The following is a 15,408-nucleotide window of genomic DNA, read 5'->3' on the forward strand; positions in this document are numbered from 1 at the left end:
GGAGACTTGAATTTGAAATTCGAAACTGGAGTATCAGAAATGGAGTCAGAAAACCGGAGTTTTGATTTAGTACTTGGGTATTGCAGACACAGCTGGTTTTGTCTACCCAGCATCCGTTCCATCTTTATTTCTCTTTGGAGGATCCCTCATCCCTCACTCTCAGCGTGTAGAATTTCCAGTGAGACTGATCACTTCCTTCCCAGAATAACCATATAATTTATCTTTCAAATAGTATATTTTGAGAGTATACGTTTTTTAAACACATAATTATCCAATATTTGAAATATGTATTTACCAACCAACAAATTAGTTTTGTTAAATTGGTGGGCCGGAAAATATAAATCTATTCAAAAACGGTTTTCAAAAATAATTTTAAAAAAATAAAAATAAAACTATGCATGACCATTAGAGCAAAATGGAGGGGGTATTCTTTATATTGATCTTCCAAACATTAAAAATAAAAACCAGAATAACTATTCTTTATACATCAAGTACTTCAATTTCTTAACCCACATCTATCTCTAGTACAATACAAAGGGTATTTTCTAAAAAATTAATGATTTGATGTCTTTTAATTTTTTTAATAAAATTGCCTGCACTATTTTTCCAAATTGCATTTTAAGTTTAATAAACTTGAAATTAAAATAAGAAAAGTGAAACCGATCCCAATTCTGGATTCTGGCTCCAGATCTACTTCTGACTTATTTATGACCTTGACGAACAGTTTTCCTTTTTGTAAAATGAAAGGGTTGATCTAAACTGATGCTTTTCAAACTAGGCTCTTCAGATGTATTAGGAGAGATTGTCCATTGCTATTAGAATATTTCAATTTTGTGTTTTCATTTCTATGATAATTTATTTAAAAATTTACAAAGGTGTATTTTTATAATTGAGTATTGCCATGCTATTTTTCTGCCCACTTATGTGTTTGTGTTAACAGTTGAATGGACACCAAATAGAGTGTTGTTATAATTGCTAAAAACTAGACCATAACCTACAAAGGTGGACACATTAGACAAAAATGTGTTCCTGCTAAACAAAGACCCTGTATACAATGCAAGTGTTCTTTGACTAGAAGAAAAGAATAGTAGAAGGGAATCATCACACTTGTTCTACATATAAGGAGTTTTCTGTGTATTACAATACATATATATATTATATACATATATATATATATACTCACACACATATATAGTACATCTTACATTACACATCTTATTATTTTACATTCTTATTTCAATAGCATGCTAAATATAATTTAAGTCGACACTGGGGATCAGTAAGATTTTTATCCCTATTTAAAAGTGGTTTCTACATTGCTCAATTGAGAAAATCAAGCTTAGGTGATCTCTTAGCCTCTTGTGGCTGTGACATTTCTTGAGTCTACTAAGATAACTGATACAGAGATCCCATTTACAGAGCCCAGGTGAATTAAATTTTTAAAAATTAAGTAATATACAATGAATATTCATCCCCTTTTGGTATATAATTCAAAAATGCAGACTAGAAGAATGTTTTTTCAACATCTTCCAATTAGAGATAATAGTTAAAAGTACAAATAAATTTGGGGAAAATAGCATTGTATTGTAGATGGGACAGTTTTGGTGGGTTGATTGAAATTTCTTTACCAGCCATCCTGGTGTCATTTTTCATGAAAGACAAATGCTTGACACACTGCACCTGGCACAGAAAGAATGCATTAAAAGGGCAGAAAAGGAGGAAGTTTCCCCTTCCCATTTCAAAATCTACGATGACATTTCACAAAGTTTGTTAATTTTTTACCTTTAAATGGAAAAGTTAATATTAGAAATCATGGAGGAAACATTTTTGTTTGTGAATTACTCATTCATGTGGGTAAGACTGTGTCTTGCCTTTTTCCTCCTCATTCGTCACACAAGACCCCCCGTCTGGCCACATCCCTGACGAGTAATATTTTTAATAATGTTCTTATAAGTGATTGCTTGCAGCATCTTATAGTCTTATCTCAGCTTGTGCAGCTTCTCATTAATATTCTGTACATATGGAAGAGTTTTCTATATCATTGTCCATTAACAAGGAGAATAATCACTCATTCAGTTATCAAGCAGTCAGCAAAGACCTGGCCTTGCGCCCTTAGTGCAAAGAATCATGGGATATCAAGAAGGTTAAATGTGGTTGACATTATGATAGTTACATTTTTTTATATAATTAGAGTTCTATAACCAAGTTGATCAAAGATAAGCAAAGAAGTATTAAAGTCTTTTAGGGCTAAGAGACCATATTAGTGGCTCTTTACCTCTTAGTAGAATGACAAAAATCATATTTCAGCTGATACATACCAATGATCATTTTTTTATGGCAAACAAGAAAAGGTCATAAGTTTACATATAAATGATGTATTACTGCAAAATAGATTTTAAAAGGAAGTGAGTTAAGTGATATTATGAAAATTCAAAACTGAAACGGGAATGAGCATAAGGAGAAAGACATAAAACAGCTAACTGGCTGAACCACTATCAGAGGCCAAAGGTTGAGAATGATTCAGCTCAAAACAAACACTCCGCACTGCACCTCTGTGGTCATCATTTAACCATTCAAGCCTTTTTTCATTTCTACAATCACAGAATCTGTGAATAGACACCTGCTTGCTCTCTCGCTCTCTCACTCTCTCTCTCTCTCTCTCTCTCTCTGTCTCTCTGTCTCTCTGTCTCTCTCTATCTCTCTGTTTCTCTGTCTCTCTCTCTCCCCGTATATGTTTATGGTCAGTTTCAGCAACACCAGAGGAAGGAAAAAGACATTCAGACTCTTAAGTTTGTATGCCTCTAAATAAGTGACGTGATCTTTTCCAGATACAGTTAAAAGTCAGATTTCAATTTCAGAGCAGGATGGCAGCAATTCAGTTGCCTTTCCTAATAGGCTACTGGGTCTATCTAGTTGAGGTGATAAAGACTAGGGGAAAGGAGTGGCCCACGGGGAATGAATAGAAAGGGACAAACTGATAGTTACAACAAAAGAAGAAATGATGGAATCTGGTGACTGATTAGCATAGGGATGACAATAGGCGATATCTCAGAGCAGGAGAATCTTTGAACTTAGAGGTGAGAGATGTGAGACCTCGTTCTTCTCTCACTTTTTTCTTGTGTTATCTTGGGCAACTTTTTCAATATGTCAGCAAACTATTCCCTCATCTAAAAAATTGGGATAGCCATATCAATTCTGAGATGGGAATCAGATGAGCTCATGTAAATTAAAATATTTTCTAAAGTTTGTAGTCTTAAATAATGTGGAAAAGAATTATGGCCATCCCAAAAACCTATTAGAGTAAGTTGATAAGAGGTACAGGTGTGGATATGGAGAAAGTGATGGGTTTGAAAGTACTCGTGGGAAAATTATTCTCTATCATGTATACTCCTATTCAGAACTAGAATTCAATACTTCATATGAAGGTTAAAAGCTGGAATAGACGAGCTGGTCTCGGTGGCTCAGCCTGTAATCCTGCGCCTTTGGGAGGCTGAGGTGAGTGGATTGCCTGAGCCCGTGGGTTCGAGACCCGCCTGGGCAGCGAGACCTCATCTCTACAATAAATAAAAAAATGAGCCGGGCGTGGTAGCACCCGCCTGTAATTCCGGCTACTCGGAAGGCTGAGGCGGAAGGATCACCGGAGCCCAAGGCTGCGGTGGCCGGGAGTGGCCGCTGCACTCCAGTCTGGGCAACACAGTGAGACTCCAACTCAAAAAAAAAAAAAAAAAAAAAAAAAAAGCTGGAAGAGTCTTCCATGTAAAAATAAATAAATAAATAAAAATAAAAAAACCTCTCCTTTGGTATCCTCAAAGTTAAAGGAAATTGGTACTTGGAAACGGAGGGGGAGATAATGGTTGATGACACTGCCAAATGTTTCTGAAACCATACCATATGCACAAAAGCCTTCTTGGGACTGAATTTGAGCAAGGGTGGATGTCTTGTCTCCCCACCATCTTGTTTTGGAGTCTTTGGAGGATTTCTCTGGGTTCATTCAGTGCTACCAAAGTAGAGCACAGCATTATATCTAGAGTACAATTTTCACAACAGTAAAAGTATGAGCAGAAAAAGGCAGAGCTGGGAAACTTCTGAGAACCAGGTCAGAATGCATTTCAGAAAATAGTATAGCTCCACAAAACTTACCATTTGTGAAGGCAATGCAGCAGAAATACTCCATATCAATTTCCAAAAGCAATCAGTCTTTAGAGCCAGTTCTCCTCTACCAAGGCAATTAACAGATTCCAGATTTAAATACATGAATAACAGCCTTAACCTTGCTAATAAAAGCATGCAACAGAAGAGCCATAAACTGTAGATCCTTAAACTCAAGCCAGACAATCAGAAAGTGGACCAAAGGAAACTCTCAATAAGGGGTTACATGCATCCAAAAGAAACCAGAAAGTAGACTAGAAGAGAGAGATACCTTTGGAACAGGTACTAGGTCACATCCCCAAACCTCTGTTAAAAGATAGATGACATAATAATGTACCCAGATACTGAAGTGAGATGTATTCAAGTGCTCTCAGAAGAACTTTTGGTGCATTCATGGAGATCTTAAGCACCAGTTGGAGAAGTAAAGAAAAATTGCCATAGTCTACACCAGCCAATGGGCCCTTGGGCTGACCTGTCTTCTATCACAGGGATATATCGATAGTAATTTTTGTGGAGTTATACTATTTTCTGAATTGCATTCTGACCTGGTTCTCATGCCTGTTACAGTCACTTGGTACCTTCTGTGACACGAAGCTTATATATTAGAAAGCCCTGGAAACCAATCTGGCCACAGGGATTAAACACACACACACACACACACACACACACACACACACACACACACACACACACACTTTACACTTCACTTTGGTCATATGGTTTTCTTTCCAACAATAACTGTGAAGAAGGCAAGATGAGTATTATCATCCCATCTTATAAGTAGGAAAAAAAATTAAGCTATTTCTTGAATCTCAGAGTGGAAAGGACTTGCATAAGGTGACTCAGGTAGTGGTACCTTAGGATCTGTATCCTCAACCACAGGCATTATTAGAGAATTTACTTGCAAATTCTCTTCAGTTTTTGGAATATTCCTCACTCATCTATTCTTACAGGAGGAAAATCCTGACTGGAAATATGGTCCAGAAAGAGGTTGCATATTAACCACTGGTACTGTGGGTTTGTAAGAGGTCCAAAATTTAACATTTTATGTCTCTAGATTTTTCTAATTTCATTATGAGAGAAATAGATACCAAATTTCACATGTTTTAAAGAAGCTGCTTGTACAAAATCATTCATTTTCTTTGTAGATGCAAACACATACTTTACACTGGAAAATCAAGAGCTTCTCACTAAATACTTAGCAAAATATATGACACAGGATATGAGAATTTCCTCTGTGTAACAAACTATAAGAGAATAGCATCTGATTTTTTGAATTAGAATTGGATTTCCTCTTCATATCATACCTAAAATACTTCTCCAGAATCTCAAAATATGAACAAGTCAACAATATGTATAGCTAAACATCATACAACAATAGATATTTCTTAAAATATAGTGCAAAGATAAATTTGATGAAACCATATGGTTGAATAGATTGGCACTAGAGCAAAAGAGAAAGCTGGTCACCTGTTTAAAGTTAGGGAAAGAAAAGGATACAGAAAAACAGACACAGGTAAAGAATGCTGCACACAAACACAGTGGTGCAAAGAAAGCAGAGAGATTCACAAAAAGAGATATTCTAAGAGATGTGTGACTCAGAGACATGAAGCACCAGGAATTCCTGGCTGCTACTCCCAGCTCATAAACAATTTTACCTAGTAACATTAGGAAATTTTGTCTTCAGGTTCTTTCTCTGAACCTGATTGTGTTTAAGAAGTAGGGCAGGGGTGATGAAAGTTGGTCTAAGCAGTTTCTTCCTGTTCTTTCTCAATTTTTTTTCTCTGAAATACTATTACTACTAAAGGACACTAGAAGTTACTGAAGAGATGCAGGTTTTTTTTTTTTTAATTATATAGACGCTCATCATACATTTTAAATCTAGGATATAGAAGTCCAAATGACATTATAAATGTTGGTGAGAATGTAGACCAACTGGAACTCTCATGCTTTGCAGGTGGAAATGCAAAAAGGCACAACTACTTTACAAAACACTTTGGCAGTTCCTTATAAAGTTAATCATAATCTTACCATATGACTTCTAACCTTCGTGGTGGTTTCAGTGGAGCCCTAGCAGCACAAACAGATTCTCTGCCCAACACAAACAGATTCTTGCTAGGGAAGCATCAGCAGGGCTCGGCGGTGATTTGAGCCTCCACCTCCATCCAAGAGTGCCAGGTGGGACTAGTCATTCACAAATTCAATATCCCATGAAAATACTCTTTGGGAATTAACATGAAATAAAGATATTATTAGACCAAAAAACCCCCAAAAACCTAAGAATTGGTTTGCCCCAAAAAGATGTCTAAACAGAATGAAATTGTGACAGAATGCTTGGAACTTCAGACAAGAAAGAACATAAAAATAAGTAAATATAGAGGAAAATATAATAGACCACCTTGCTTTCTCACAAGTTTCTTAAATTTTATTTTTCTTCTTGTTGATACAGTCACTTACATAAATTTTTGAATGTTGAATAAATTTTTTATACCTGGAGTAAATTTTACTTAGTCATGGTGTATTATTATTTTTATATATTACTGGATACTTGTTAATATTTTGTGGAGGACTTTGCATCTAAGATCATTTGTTATATTGATCTATAGCCTTTTTGTGTTTTTTAAACTTTTTTGTATGGTCTTGGTATCAGTGTAATAGTAGCCTATAAAAGTGAATGAAATTGAAAATACAACATATCAAAATTTGTAGGATTCATCTGAAGCAGTACTGAGAGTGTGATTTATAGAACAAATGCTATGTTAAAAACAAGTAAAAGTCTCAAATAATTTAGGTTCCTACTCCACAAAACTAGAAAAAAGGAGATAATAATAAACACAAAGCAAACAGAGGAATAAAATAGTAACAGAAATCAACGAAATTGAAAACAAAATTATAGAGACAACAAAAAAGCTAGTTATTTTAAAAATATATTTAGAACTGATCAACCTCTAATAAGCATAAAAAAGGAAGACATAAATCACCAATACCAGGAATAAAGCACGGTATGACACTATAAATCCTACAGCCAGGATATCAAGGATAAAAAAGGAACAAATTACTTTATACTTATAAATTTGATAACAATTTAAACTCAGTGGATAAGTTTCTTGAAAACCACAAACTATTAAAAACTCAACCAATGAGTTGAGTTGAAATAAAAAATCTGAATAGTGTTAGAATTAAAGAAATTAAAGTCAGTGAATACAACTTCCATGTGACGCCCCAGAGCCTGGTAGCAGTGGTGGCCCAGTCAGTGGAGACCCGCTGAGAGGTGGCTGCAGCGGACTGGACAAGACTTCTTTCTGTAGAGTTGTATATATAGAACATCCTGGAGTCCACCATGAATGGACAGTTGGATCTAAGTAGGAGCTAATCATCAAAGCTCAACTTGGGGAGGATATTCAGGGAATTCCTATTTAGAAGGAGATGTTACTCAAAATGAATTAGTGCTAATGATGTAACGAGTTTTCAGAGGAAAACTTCTGAGTAATTATGAAGTAACAATAAAGTATAAAGATGAAGATAGATATCTCATAACAATTTTTTTTACTTTTAATTTTTTATTTTAAAGATGTGGGGTACACTTTAGGGTTAGGTATACAAATATTCACTATGTAGCTACTCTTGTTGATGAGGTGTGCCCACCTTCCCTGGATTCCAACTGGGCAGATTCCAACTACTGCCAATCCCACCTCCCTGCCCCCCACACTCCTGAAGTTTCCGCTACTGCCAATCCTTTTCTTGTAGAATTATGACTATTGTTCAAGTTCTCCTTATGAGTGTGAACATGCGATACTCAGTTATTTGTTTCTGTGAAAGATCACTCAGTATTATAGATTCTAAATCCATCCAGGTTTTTGTGAAGTTCATGATTTTGTCCTTCTTTATGACTGTGCAATATTCCATTGCGCATATGTACCACATTTTTTTTATCCAGTCCTCTTTTGATGGGCAGCACAGTGGGTTTCATGTTCTTGCTACTGTGAGCAATGCTATGATAAACACATGTGTGCAGGAATATTTTTTAAAGAGTGATTTGAGTTCTTCCAGGTATATTCCCAGTAGGGGGATTGTGGGGTTGTATGGGAGTTCGATTTTTAGATCTTTTAGGAATCGCCTCACTGATTTCCACAGAGACTGTACTAGTTTACACTCCCACCAACAGTGTAGAAGTGTTCCCTTTTCACAGCATACTCTCCAGCATCTGCTGTTTTTTGAGTTACTGATGATAGACATCCTGGCTGGAGTTAGGTGATATCGCGGTGTGTTTTTTTTTGAGTTGGAGTCTCACTCTGTCACCCAGACTGGAGTGCAGTGGCTGCTCCCGGCCACCGCAGCCTCGACCTGCTGGGCCCCGGCGATCCTTCTGCCTCAGCCTTCCAAGTAGCTGGAACCACAGGCGCGCGCTACCACGCTGGCTAATTTTTTTATTTATTGCAGAGATGAGGTCTCGCCAAGTTACCCAGGCGGGTCTGGAACCCGCAGGCTCAGGCAATCCACTCACCTCGTCCTCCCAAAGCATGGGATTACAGGCTGAGCCACTAAGCCCGGTCACAGTGTGATTTTAATTGGCATTTCTTTGATGACTAGTGAAGCTCAGCATTTTTTCATGTATCTGTTGGCTGCTTGTAAGTCTTCTTTTGAGAAGTGTCTATACATATGCTTTGCCCACTTTTTAATTGGACTGACATAATTTTTGATACTACTGTTTTCAATGTATTAGGATACTGAAACTGGAATTATTAATTAGTGGACAATCAAGATCCCTTGAATCAAGTCAGGTGAAATATCTCCATTGAAATCTGATAGAATTTTGAAATAAAGTGAATTGATTAGTGGATACCTTGGAACCACCTGGAGAACCAGGATCATCCACCAATATTCCTAAAAATGATACTGTGGATGGTAGGAAAGAAAAGCCTGTTTCTTCTGAAAAACGGTCTACTTAGGTTATGGCAGCAACTACATCAGCTTTTTATTCCTTAAAAAACCAAGATGAAATTACTAAAAATATATTTCATCGCTTAGTTTAACAGATGATCAGGTCTCAGGACCAGCCAGTGCTCCTACAGAAGACCATTTGGGAACACCTGACAGCATTGCTTCCTCCTCCTCACCAGGTCACCCACCAGTAGTTCAGCCACAACAACCACATTATAGAGGAGCTCAGACACAAGCAGGTCAGATGTACCAAAAGTACCACCAACAGGCCAGCTATAGTGAGCAGCAGCCACAGACTCAGCCTCAGCTGCCACGATAGTATGATATTTCATATTCAGCAAGCTATAGTCAGCACACTGGACCCCAACAACCTCAGCAATTCCAGGGATATGGCCAGCAGCTGGCTTCCCAGGCACCAGTTCCTGCCTTTTCTGATTAGCCTCAATAGCTGCCTGCTTAACCACCACAGCGGTACCAGGCGAGCAATAATCCACACAAACATATACCACCCAAACTTCTCAGCCTACTGATTATATCGTGGCTCCTGCCTCTCAACTGGAAATGGCTCTAATGTCAACCTGGGGCTTATCAACCAAGACCAGCTTTTACTCTTCTTTCTGGCAGTACCATGATCCCTCCTTCTAGTGGCCCTACCCCTTATGCATGTAACCATCCTTCCTTTGGTCAGGGTTATACTCAAACTGAATAAGGAGATTCAGCTACACTGATCAATGTAGTTGCTAGTTATTCGCCTCCCCAAAGACTCCAATACTGCAATTTTAATTTGTATTGGAGTTCAGAGATTTAAAAAACAGAGCATTTTTTAAAATGATATTATTGTTTGCTGTTAATTGAAAGAATAATTTGCTGGAACACAAAAACAAAAATGAAAATTTTTTCCTCCCTGCTTAAAAATGTAGCAACTTCCTAGTTATTTTGGACCACTACCCCTATGTGTGTCTAAAGTGATTGACTTTCCAACATTCCCTGTCCAGAGGATATTAAAATGCTAGGCCGACGCCAGCTTGGTGGCTCAGCCTGTAATCCCGAGCCTTGGGAGGCGGAGGTGAGTGAATTGCCTGAGCCCACAGGTTCGAGACCCGCCTGGGCAACTTGGTGAGCCCTCATCTCTACAATAAATCAAAAAACTTAGCCGGGTGTGGTAGCGTGCGCCTATAGTTCCAGCTACTTGGAAGGCTGAAGTGGAAGGATTGCTGGAGCCCAGCAGGTTGAGGCTGCGGTGGCCGGGAGCAGCCACTGCACTCCAGTCTGGGCGACAGAGTGGGACTCCAACTCAAATAAAATAAAATAAAATAAAATAAAATGCTAGGCCAAGGTTTAGCCATCTTATTTGGTTTTTTACTATTAATATAATAAAGCAGAGCCCTTTAAGATGACTAGATATTATGTAACATTGATAGGTTAATAAAGACGATTGAATAAAAAAGAAATTAAGTCCATAATTGACAAGCTACCACCAAAATAATTTCCATAGGAAAAAAAACAAACTTCAACTTAAATGTCACATTTCATACAAACATTAATTCAAAATGGATTATACTCTTAAATGTAACACAAAAAAGTATAGAACTTTAAAATAAAAAACATAGGAGAAAAATATTGGTACCTAGAGCTTGGTAAAGAATTCCTAAATTTGACACCAAAAGCATGGTCCATAAAATAAAAGACTAATAAAATTTGACATAATCAAAATTTAAAATACTTTTGCCTCAAAAATCCTGAGAAGATGATGAAACCACAAACTACACACTGGAAAAAAAAGTATTTGCGAACCACATGTCTAACAAAGAATTTATAGACATATACATACATACATGTGTATACAGAAAGGATACAACTTTCAAAAAAATCTGATTATATAATGAGTAGAAGACAAGAAAAATGAACATACGTTTAATTGAAGATGGCAAAAACAATAAAAAGATGTTCAGTGTCATTAGTAGCCATCAAGGAAATGCAAATTGAAAGCACAATGTGATATCATTACATACCCATCACAATGGCTAAAATAAAAGCTTGTATCTACCAAATGCTGAAAAGAATGCAGAGAAACTAGATTACTCTTGCATCACTGATGGGAATGTAAAATGGCACATTTGTATTGAAAAAGAGTATGACAGTATCTTACATAGCTGAACGTAACGTTACCACAGAACTCAGCAGTTGTGTACGTGGACATTTATCATAAAGAACTGAAAATTTATGCTTACACACCAACCTATACAAGAATGTTCATAGTAGCTTTATTTGTACTAGCCCCAGACTGAAAACAACCTAGATGTCCTTCAAAGGGGGAAAGAATAATTAAACTGCGGTGCCATGGAATACCACTCAACAATAAAAGTGAGTAACTAGATGGATACATGCAGTAGCCTAAATGGATCGCCAGGTAATTATGCTGCGTGAAAAAAGCCAATCTCGAAAAGGTTACATACCATATGATTCCATTTATATAACATTCTTGAACTGACAAAATTATAGAGCTGGAGATTAGTGGTTGCTAGGGGTTACAGAATTGAGGAGAGGGAAAAGTGTGTATAGAAGTAAAAGGGCAACAACTTGTGATGGCACACTTCTGGATCTTGACTGTGGTGGTTGTCACATAAATCTTCATATATGATAAAATTGCATATTACTAAGCATACACAGATATGTGTGATGTGTAAATGAGTAAAATATGAATATGGTAGAAAGATTGTATCAATGTCAGTTTCCTGGTTGTGATAATGTACTATACCTTTTTAAGTTGTTACCAGTTGGGAAAAGTCAATAAAGTATGTACTGTTATATTTCTGTATTATTTCTGACAGCTACATATAAACCCCCAATTATATCAAAATAAAAGGTTTAACTAAAAATGAATCATATTTCTCTATACTAAAAATGAAAACGTGTATCCAAAATTAAACACACAACATCATTTACAGTCACTCCAAAGAAAATAAAACACATGTATAAATAGAATAAAATGTGTAGGGATGAGTACAAATATTAAACATCCAAATATACATCTAACATTTAAATAGCAAAAAATATTATAATTTACATATCCATTCATATGGGAACATAAAGCTAAACATACTCATAGGAACAAGGATTGATTTTGAAAACAGTTAAGTGAAAAAACAAGAAAAAAACAATGTATAATATAACAAGTGATATAAAATTAAAAAAACAAATGCCCACAGACAACAATATACATTTTATTAACACTCTAAAAAAACACTTTAAAATAATTTAGAATGATTATTTACAAGAAAAAGGGGATCATGACTGGGAAGGGGAAATAAAGGAGAATAAATGACTAAATAAACAAGAGTCTTGAAAAATTAACTCAATTAACTGGAAAATGATTAATTCTGCCCTATATAGTTGATGTCAAAATCACTTCACCATTACTTCCCTCTTCCAAAAAAAGACTGCTTTCCAGTGAAAGAATATTTGATCACTGACTTTATTGAGAAATGCTGTGGTATGAAGTTAATAAGAGCAGGACTAGATTTTACTTGGTTTTATTCTTTTGTATAGAATACTATTCATCATTAAATAAAAGTAGGAAATCCTGCCATTTCCAACAACGTGGATCAACCTGGAGGAAAACATGCTACATGAAATAAGCCATGCACAAAAAGACAAATACTGCATTATCTCACAAATATATGGAATCTAAAAAGTGGAATTCATGGAAGTAGAGAGTTAGAGGGTAGAATGTTGCTTGCCAGGGGGTTGGGGGAGGGAATAGAAAAATGTTGATTAAAAGATACAAAGTTTCAATTATTCAGGATAAATAAGTTCTGGAGATATAATGTACGCCATAGTGATAATAATATTTGTTTACTTAAAATTAGCTTAGAGGGCAGTTTTATTGTTATTGATTTCTGTTTTGTTTTGTTTTAGAGACATAGGGTTTTGCTCTGTTGCCCAGGTTAGAATACAGTGGCACAATCATAGCTAACTATAGCCTCAAACTCATAGGTCAAGTGATCTTCCTGCCTCAGTTTCCCAAGTAGCTAGAACTACAGACACACTTCACCACACCCAGTTAATTATTTTGTTTTGTGCAGAGAAGGGGGTCTTGTTTTGTTGTCTAGACTAGTCTCAAATTCCTAGCATCAAGAGATCTTTCTGCTTCAGCCTCCCTATAGAGCAAATCTTATTTGTTTTCACTACATCTACCAAAAAAAAGGTAACTATGTGAGGAAGTGGATATGTTAATTAGCTTGATTGTGGTCATCATTTCACAATGCATGCATACATCAAAACACTACTTGGTACAGTTAAAATTTATATGATTTTTATTTATCAATATACCTCAATAAAATTGGAAAAAAAATACCCGTAGACAATACTTAGGGTTTGTGGTCTCCAAACACAGTTATTTTAGTTCTTGGTGGTGCAGTTGTCAGCTTTTTTTTCTTATTAAAGACTTAGAGCAGTTTTAGGTTCACAACAAAATTCAGAGGAAGATATAGAAATTTCCTATATTACCCCTGTCCCCACACAGGCATAGCACCCCCTATATCTACATCCCCACCAAAGTTTCCTGCAACCTTGCTATGATCACTTATTTTCAGGAATTTTTTTTGGTTGATTCTCTCAGATTTTCTACATAGACAATTATGCCATCTGTAAACAAAGACAGTTTTATATTTATTTCCCAATCTACATATCCTTTATTTTTTTTTTCTCATGCTATTGCATTAGCTCAAACTCCCAGGAAGATGTTGAAAAGAAATGTGAGAGGGAACAACCTTGCCTTGTTTCTGACTGTACTAGGACAGTTTCTAGCTTTTAATCAAGTATGATAGTGGCTGTAGGGTTTTGTAGATATTCTTTATCAAATTTAGAAAGTTCCTTCTATTTCTAGTTTATTGAGCATCTGTACAATAATTAGGTGTTGGATTTGTCAAATGCATTTTCTGCATCTATTGATATGGTCGTGTAATTTTTATTTTTTAGCCTTTTGATATGATGGATTACATCAATTGATCTTCAAATGCTGAACCAACTTTGCATACCTAAGATAAGTCCTACTTGGTTGCAGAGCATCACTGTTTTTAGACTTTGTTGGATTTGATTCGCTAGCGTTTTATGAAGGATTTTTGCATCTATATTCATGAATGATATTGGACTGTAGTTTTCTTTTCTGGCAATGCATTTGTCTCGTTTTGGTGCTTGGGTAATACTGGCCTCATAGAATGAGTTAGAAAATATCCCCTCTACTTGCATCTTCTGAAAGAGATTGTAAAGAGTAGGCAGAAAAGCAATAAGAGTTATTTCTTCCTTAACTATTTGTAGAATTCAGTAGAATTCACCAGTAAACCAGTTGGAGACTAGAGCTTTCTGCTTTGGCATAGGTTCATTCATACTATCTATTTCTTCTTTTGTGAGGTTTGGCAGCCTGTGTCTTTCAAGGTATTGGTCCATTTCATCTAGGTTATCAAATTTGTGAATATGGATCTGTGTATAGTATTGCTTAATTATCCTTTAATGCCCATAGAATCTGTAGTGATGTCCCCTCTTTCATTTCTGATATTGGTTATTAGTATTCTCTCTTTTTTGTAACTTAGCCTGACTAGAAGCTTATTGATTATATTGTTCTTTTCAAATAATTAGCTTTTGGTTTCATTGATATCTTTCTATTGATTTCCTATATTCAGTTTCATTGATTTCTGTTCTAATATTTATCATTATTTTTTGCTTATTTTGAATTTAATTTGTTCTTCTTTTTCTAGTTTCCTAATGTGAAAACTTAGATGATTGATTTTAGATCTTTATTTTTCTTTGATGTATGCATTCAACATTACAAATTTCTCTCGAAATACTGCTTTCATTGAATCCCACAAATTTTGATAAGTTGTGTTTCCATATTTTGTAATATTTTAAAACTTCTCTTGATAAGTCTTCTTTGGCCCATGTGTTATTTAGAAGTGTTTTGTTTAATTTTTATGTAGTTTACAGTTATCAATCCATTATTGAATTTTAGTTTAGTCTCATTGTGGTCTAAGAGCAAACATTGTATTATATATATTCTTTTAAATCTGTTAAGGTGTGTTTTATGACCCAGAATGTGGTCTATCTTGGTGAATATCCCATGTGAGCTTGAGAAGAATGTGCAATTTGCTACTGTTGAATGAAGTATTCTATAGATGCCAATGATATACACTTGATTGATAGTTTTTGTGGAATTCCACTACATCCTTACTGTATTTCTGCCTTCTATAGCTATCCATTTTTGACAGAAAAGTATTGAAGCCTCCAACTATACTAGTAAATTCATCTGTTTCTCCTGGTAGT

General features: G+C 35.7%; 1 pseudogene; it reads left to right on the top strand.

The window, feature by feature from the left end:
* The first annotated feature begins 7,489 nt into the window (after positions 1-7,489).
* LOC103259658 lies at positions 7,490-9,722 on the top strand (annotated as a pseudogene).
* The last annotated feature ends 5,686 nt before the right edge of the window (positions 9,723-15,408 follow it).

This window comes from Carlito syrichta, unplaced genomic scaffold, assembly GCF_000164805.1.
Source record: "Carlito syrichta isolate Samal-C Ts95f unplaced genomic scaffold, Tarsius_syrichta-2.0.1 Scaffold302948, whole genome shotgun sequence".
Taxonomy (NCBI): domain Eukaryota; kingdom Metazoa; phylum Chordata; class Mammalia; order Primates; family Tarsiidae; genus Carlito; species Carlito syrichta.